Source organism: Lissotriton vulgaris, chromosome 3_2, assembly GCF_964263255.1.
Source record: "Lissotriton vulgaris chromosome 3_2, aLisVul1.2, whole genome shotgun sequence".
NCBI classification, from domain to species: domain Eukaryota; kingdom Metazoa; phylum Chordata; class Amphibia; order Caudata; family Salamandridae; genus Lissotriton; species Lissotriton vulgaris.
The window spans coordinates 33,142,784-33,151,061 of NC_141690.1; the positions used below are offsets into that span (position 1 = coordinate 33,142,784).

General features: G+C 43.5%; 1 pseudogene; it reads right to left on the reverse strand.

Moving 5' to 3' along the window:
- Window positions 1–6,371: 6,371 nt before the first annotated feature.
- LOC147725314 (uncharacterized) lies at window positions 6,372–8,046 on the reverse strand (annotated as a pseudogene).
- Between the last annotated feature and the right edge of the window lie 232 nt (window positions 8,047–8,278).

The following is an 8,278-nucleotide window of genomic DNA, read 5'->3' on the forward strand; positions in this document are numbered from 1 at the left end:
TGGACATTCTGAAGTTTATGGAGTAGAGATTTGTTGATTCCGGCATAGAGGGTGTTCTCGTAGTCCAGCCTGCTGGTGATGAGTGCTTGGGTGATGGTGTGCCTTGTTTCGGGGGTGGGTCTATTTGAAGGTCTTGCTGAGTATGTGGAGGGTGTTGAAGCATGTGGAGGGTGCAGTGTTGGCCTATGGGTCTGTCATATGAAATCCTGTTTATCGAGGGGAGAATTACTGCTGTGGTAATACCATTTGTGGGACACTGCATGTGATGATTTGAATTTTACTTGATTGGTCGCATTTAATATTGATAAACGTTTTCCTAGCATTCTGCTGATAACTTCACCTGGAATTTGTTGGTGGTTACTACTGATAATTTTGCTTAGGGTGGTCATAGTGTAATGTTAATACATACCCCCAGCACAACCCCTACACTTTATAAACACCACTACATTACCCTAAACCCTAAAACACTACCCCCAGAACAACCCTGTATGCTAAACAAACAACACTGCACCACCTTAAACCCTAAATCTACCCCCAGCACAATCCCTTCACTAGACAAACACCACTACACTACCCTATACCCTAAAACACTACCACCAACATTTATGCAAACAGCACTTCATTTACTCATATAGATAGTAACTCATAGTTGGAGTTATAAAATCACTATTACAAGTATACAGTTATCCATACAGTTACTCATGCAATCACTAAGTCATATGTATACTTCTTTATATACAACAAATGTCACATACACTGCCTTTTATTTTTCTACTTTGTTGGATATGTACCATTGAGAGATATATGTTTGCCCATCACCACACCCATAACGATATTAACTCACCCAAACAATTATTATAACATGTAGTCTTAATGTCATATACCTACTGAATCAACAATTCACACATCTTTGGGCAGTCAGACACCACCCAGCGAACCATACACACATGCACTCTCCCATACAAATACTCAGTTAACTAATCAATAAGTAATATAGACTTTCACATAGCTAGTAACCAACTGGTGCAGCAGTTTACAGAACAACTGACAAAGTAATACAGATATTCACACAGTTTAGTCACTATCCAATATATTTAGTGATGTCATAAGTGATGTCATATGACATGTCATCAGTGATGTGATCAGTGATGTCACTAACCATGTCATGAATGATGTAATATATATATATATGTAAAGAGCTGCATATGAAGGGCCGTATCTAGAAGGAAAGGAAAAGTCATGCAGGGTAACTTTTTCTCTCCTTGTAAATATTGAGGAGCCACCTGCGCAACCAGTATGTTACAAAAAGTGACGTTCTGGTGGTGCAGAGAGCTTGTAAATCTGCTGCAAAATTGTTTTCTTCCAATATATGCTACAATGCATAGCATACTTTGTAGGAGAAAAACTGCCTTCACTGATTGTTTTTGTCCAGGAAGGTGTGTCTTCCTGCACAAAAACGAACTCCACACGACACAGATATTCTTGCACCATGGTGCAAGGGTAACTGTATCACCACATGCCTACAGTTTAGGCAGCAGTGCTGAGGGAAGGATAGACTTTCAACATATTTATGTACTTATGTTGCATCTTTGTGCTTCGGAAGTAGCTCAGCATGCTGTAGCTAAAGAGCTTAGAGTGTCATGCTACAGCATTTCCTTATAGTTCTGCAGTTATACATTCACCATATATGACAAATGCATTCTTTAGTCAATTATGCAGTATGTATATATTTATGTAAACTTTCACACACTGTCATATACATTTAGCTCTTTCTTTAACCAAAGTAGTTAGTTCTGAAAAGAACTTTTTTTTAGTTTTTTTGTACTTTTATATATTTTTTTTATTTTTAGAACGTGTTTTTGTTTTTTTAAAAGAAAAAAAAACTGAACAGGACGAACAAAACCATGAACTTTGAGGTAATTAAAAAAAACAGCATTGATGGTTATCAATTGCTCTGCAAATTAGGTCTACTGATTGCTCCCCACAACAAATGAAATGATTGCACTTCACGCAGTGTATTCTAACTTTCACAAATTAGGGACGTATGTCTGGTGGTGATGTTGAAGGAGATGCTGCAGAGGTATCTGGTATTGCCGATGGTGGAGGTACATTTTGGAGCAGTCTTCTACATTCTTTGTGAGCATAGTTGAAAGGATGCATAGATTGGAGGTGCTTGCGCATACTAGCAGTGCCACACGAGTATTTCTTGTTTGGACCTCCTCTGGACAGTACTTCCTGCCAAATCTTGCATGTTACTTTGGTGGCATTACATTTCTTTTGCCCCTCTGGAAAAGTAAAAAATGTCCATAGGATGGATGTGTATCTTTTGGGAGGGTGAGGTTCTGGTAGAAATTGTTTAGTAACAAAATCATCAGAATCAGAGGATTTTTGCAGTGGTGTATCCATTTTTGATTCCAAAAAAGAAGTTCAGGATTCCAATGAACAAAAAGTGACGTTCTTTTCAGGATAGGTCTTCTAGTAAGGAAGGTATAGGAAGAGTAATTGAAATAGGTGGGGTTCTTCAATAGTTAGAACAGTAGGTGTTATAAACCAATTAAATCTCTTTTTCTGGTCACATGGGATTCAAGTTTTGTGCGTACATGCGGCAGGCATCTAGCGCGACTTCTCAAAATTGTATTTAAAAGTAATATGTTTATTAAAACTAAAAGAATATTATTTTTCCCCTTAATATTTATATTAAATACATATATATCTTTTTGTATATCGAGAAATGTTGCAGATCAGTCACTCATGCAATCACTGAGTCTTATGTATACTTATTTATATAAAGCAAATGTCACATACACTGCCTTTAATTATTGTAGTTTGTTGGACATGTACCATTGAGAGATATATTTGCTCATCAGCATATCCATATACATATTTAACAACTATTATAACATACTGGGCCAGATTCACAGAATGAACTTAAGACTAAATCCTAAACTTACTACTATTTGGTATTCACAGAATGCACTTTCTACTTTCGGGATTCACAGATTAAACTTACTACTTTCGGGATTCACAGAATGAACTTACTACTTTCGGTATTCACAGAATAGATTTAAGACTACTAACTTTACGTCCGCACTCGGGCCGTAAATTCCGGCCCGCAGGCGGAGTTTCCGGCTTGGGGGCGGAGCTTCCGGCCTGGAGGCGGAGTTTCTGGCCCAGAGGCGGAGCTTCTGGGCCGGAGGCGGAGCTTGCGGCTTGGAGGCGGAGCTTCCGGCCCAGAGGTGGAGATTTCAGCCATGGCTAAATACCCACCTCCGAGCTGGAAGCTCCGCCTCCAAGCCGCAAGCTCCGCCTTCGGCCCGGAAGCTCCGCCTCCGGGCCGGAAACTCCGCCCCCAAGCCGGAAACTCCGCCTTCGGGCCGGAATTTACGGCCCGAGTGCGGACGTAAAGTTAGTAGTCTTAAATCTATTCTGTGAATACCGAAAGTAGTTAGTTCATTCTGTGAATCCCGAAAGTAGTAAGTTTAATCTGTGAATCCCGAAAGTAGTAAGTGCATTCTGTGAATACCAAATAGTAGTAAGTTTAGGATTTAGTCTTAAGTTCATTCTGTGAATCGGGCCCGTAGTCTGTAACTTCGTATACCTACTGAATCAACTATTGACACATCTATAGGCAGTCACAACCCCCCCACCGAACCACACAACCGATTTGAAGGCTCAGGGATCAAACTGAGCTCATTGCTGTAAAGTGATGGGCTCTGGGTGCTATAGCATACTGCCCACTGTAGAATAACTGTGTATGTAGTGTTAGTATGCATTTATACTATACAGGGAGTGGGAAGCGAACTACTCACCCCTAATGGTCTAAAGAATCGGGGAATACACCGTGAGCCCAAATCGTGAGCTCATTGCTGTAAAGTGATGTGCTCTGGGAGCTGTAGCATACCTGTGGAAGTAGTGTTAGTTTGCGTTTATACAATACAGGGAGTGGGAAGCGAACTACTCACCCCTACGGGTCTCAAGACTCATGGATAAAACCATGAGCTCATTGCTGTTAAGTCATGTGCTATATGTAGTATTCTAATGTAAGTCGTAGTAGAATCTTAGTATGTAATGCTAGTAGAATGTAAGTATGTAATGTTAGAATGTAGGCCTGTCATGAAGGGGAACCTTGGGGAGTTTGTACACGGTGCTGGAGAATACGGTTGCCTTGCTGTCTGATCCTGTTGGTGGCTGTTTAAGCTGCCATGTTTTCCTGAAATAAATCTACTTATAGGATCCACTCACCAATATTTTGAGTTTGCTTGCATTGTGCTGAAGAGCCGTTTTCTTCGTGAAGCTGTTTCTAATCATCCTAGGGTCGTTGGCTCAATGAACTATGTCATTCGAACTCTGGTAGTATTTATATTTTTAAATGTTGGGCTTCCTCTGCCTTTTCAGTACACTCTGTTCACTGTATTACACGTGTGCAAGTAGTGTTAGTATGCGTTTATACAAATTCTGTAGTTATGCAATATCCAATGCATCAATGTCCTAGAGAGAGCCACCTCCCAGGCACAGCTCATAGAATGTTCCGGGGTTTGCATCCGCAGGACATTTATGTTTGCTATTACGGGGGGTGCATGGCTTCCACCCTGTGATAGCAAATCCTTATTTGCCTCGTTGAAGCAACAGGAGGAAAACCTTGTCTCGCTTTGATAGATCAGATCTGGATGGTAAAAATGGAGGAAAAAAAATGAAGAGGGGTCTCACCCGTTCATTTAAATGAGCCCCCTGGTGGGTAATATTCCGTGGCCAATCCTAATATTATATTGTGGGGTCTGCAGCACGGGGTACCTTAATCTCACTTGTAAATTAGGCGCGGGAGGGCACAGGGACGTTTTGAAGCCTAGGGGATCACCACGTCCCTGTGAATTGTTTACCAATTTTTCGGGGGGGTTCAATGCCAACTGAAGTCTGGGGATCATGGGGATCACCACCCTCTGGGCCATTACTTAAAAATGCAGGGTGGGCCTCACCAGTACCTGAAGCCTCGGTGGTCTTAGGCACTGCCTTATTGGTTCTGTAATTATATTTTAGATTATCGCTTGGTCTCATATACACTTTAAAGCTATTTACATATAGTTTTGAGACAAAATAAATATGAGGGAATGGCGTACCCGGCACGATACCATACGTCTATAACATAACACAGGGCCTGTCAGCTTACAATTGTCGCATACACAAACCGCAGCGGGCGTGACCCCATACGTATATGAGGTAACGCATGGCTTGGTAATGGGTACCTGTCGGATACCAAAGTACCAGCTGGCGCGACCTCATATGTATATGATGTTAAGTGGGACGCGTGATAAGAATCCGTCGGATTCGAAATGCGCATGATTCATGAGTTTAACAATATGGCGGATAGGATTCACGTGGTGATGGAGCTTGGTACACTATTGGTATGGGACTGCAGTTATCTCAAAAAAAGAAAAGATATACATGTTTTTGGGGGAAGATATAAAACATTAGATAATTTTTAAAGTTAAAAAAAGAAGGATAATAGATTTCCAAAATAGAAAAAAATAGAAAAAATATAGGTTTTATAAATATTAAAATATGAAATTAACATTTAAAAATCTTTCGAATTTCGCTGAAAAAACCATAGGTTTTACAGACGTTATAGTTAGGAATTAACATTTAAAAAACCTTTGAAGTTCACAAAAAAAAAACATAGATTTCAGGGACGTTATAGTTAGTTGGACATTTATCTCATATAATACCAGAGAAATTTGCCTGTTATAGTTAGTTGGGGGTGAATTTGGAGAAGGATACCTGCTGGGTAAATCAATGTGATACACCCTGAATTATACCTCGGATGAATGTGTTGGTGACTGTTATTAATGGCACTTCCTTTCTCACTTAGGTGATAGTGCATATGCCATGAGGGCATTTATCATGACTCCCTAACTCACCCCAAGTGAGAGAAGATACAATGTGGCACATAAATCTACGCGCAAAGTTGTGGAGTGCACGTTTGGACCCTTTAAAAAGCAGGATCTGCTGCTTCCACAAAAGTGGAGGTGCATGTCAGTACTGCCCCATCATCTGCTGTAAAATAATACCAACATGTGCCATGCTGCAAAACCTTGCCACCAAGAAAGGAACAGCAGTGGAACTAACCGACTCTGGAACGAGGGGAAGGATTATCCGTAGCCAGAGCACAGCGCAGCAGGTGTGGCAGCAGCACCAGATGGGAGACACAGACGGGCTTAGCTCACACACAACTGTTTCTGAGTAAGTAAGGAGACACAGCCAGTTAATTAAAGTGAGACGTGGTGTTTAATTAGAATAGCACACCACCACAACATGAAGTGCTTAACATGCCAGGTCAAAATCAAATGCAGATTACAAATACCATGTCATAGCTGGCATTACTTCCTGCACCCATGCGCAGCACTGCTGTGTTCCCTGGGCACACTGTCCTCACTGGCAGTCTGTCCTGTGGCAGCGCTGTGCCATTCGCTGCACCTCCTGGACTCTGGTATAGGGGGCGTGATGCTACTACGGCTAGTTGCCTCTTCACTATCCCCCCCATCACTTGCACCTGTAGTGGCTTCCTGGTATGTCTGTAGCACTTCCAGTGCACTGGTCACTGTGACCAGCCTCCTTGCCACGTCACAGCTGCAATGGGCCATCTCCTCCTGCATGGCCACCGAGCGCCTGCTGAACAGAGAGGTGGCAGTGGAGAGGTGGTTAACCACCTAAGTGTAGTTGTCCAGTTTCTGCTTCTCCCTGCTCCTCGTCAAACGGTCCTCATCCATTTTGCTGCACAGCAGCCTCACTGCCTCGGACATGTCCCTCAGGCCCTCAGCCACAGTATTGTTCATGTTGCTGATGCCCTTCTCGATTTGCAGCATGTGTCTATTCATTTGTACCATCTGCCGCTGGACTGACCTTATTGCTTTGCCTTGCAGGCACTGCACCTTGAGCATGTTCCCCTCAAGCCCGCAAATACACTTTGATCCTCGCCCTGTGAAGCTGGACTGGCTGCCCTTGCCCTGAGGTATCTGGCACCTGTGTGGGCACGATCGGTGGGGGACTGTGTGCCTGCACTGTTGGGATCCTCTGCCACCGTGGACTGTTGACCTCCCATGCTGTCCTCCTTGGACACCTCCATGTGCTGGAGGCTAGCCACTGCATGCCTCCTGGCTCTAGGAGCTGGTGGCAGTGATGGTGGCGGTGGTGATGCTGGTGATGGTGGTGGTGATGATGATGGTGGTGGTGGTGGTGGGGTGGTGTGCTCTGCAGACAAGAGGACCTTCTCCTGTGTTCTCTTTCTCCTGGGTGCCTTTCCTGTGTTACCCTCAGCAGCCCTGCGTGATGGTTCGCCTGTGGAGACAGAATGTACATTTGCTCACTTGTCTGGCAGCATTTGCGTAAAATATAAACTTCATGACTGTCAATCAAACTGACTGTCCTCTGCTTGCTAATTGCTGATGTGTGTCACATGCCTTTGGGTTCAGTGGATTGACTGTTATAATAAGTGTTACTTCTGACTACATCTCCCACAATGCATTGCTGGTTTTTAGTAAAACATGTACTGGAGTGGGATTCCTACTGCCTCATTGGGGATTGGAGTTAGGGAGTGGGGGGCACAGCATGCTGTGCATGCATCTTACCTTGCCTGTTACCAGCTCTAGCTGAGCTGCCTGCATCCCCAATCAAACTCACACTCTCCGGCTGGAGGGTGGACTCCACCAGGAGATCCAGGGCAGTTGATGCAGGTGCTGTGTTTCTTCCTCCACCTGTCAGGTTGGTTAGCTCCATTCTCTCTGCCAGCCTCTCCTTTGCACGCTTCCTGAGGTCATACCAGCGTTTTCTGAGCTCTTCAATGGAGCGCTGGGTTACTCCAATGGCATTAATCCTTTCCGGGATAACCAGCCATATCTGCCTCTCTTGAGATTCAGGCATGTGCAGAGAATTTTTCCCAAAACGTTTGTCATGGTCCTTTGTGACACCCTCCATAAGGACCTCCAGCTCCCTCTCACTAAATGTATGTTTCCTCTTGCATTCACCTGCCTCCTTTTCCCTCTCCTGGTTGTCCATTTCTGCTCTGTGCTTCCAGCAAAAACTTGGAATAGTGGCTCCTGGTTTGTTTGCTGTGCTCCCTGCCTCTAAAACAGCTGTAGGGTCAGTGCAGCTGCATGGGTGTGGCCACTTCCTGGTTGTGAGGTAATAAGGAAGCACAGGATTGGCTGGTTCGACAATTACCGATTTTTTGAAATACCGATTAGGTAATTACCAAATCTGTATTAAGGAATCGCTGATACCACCTCGG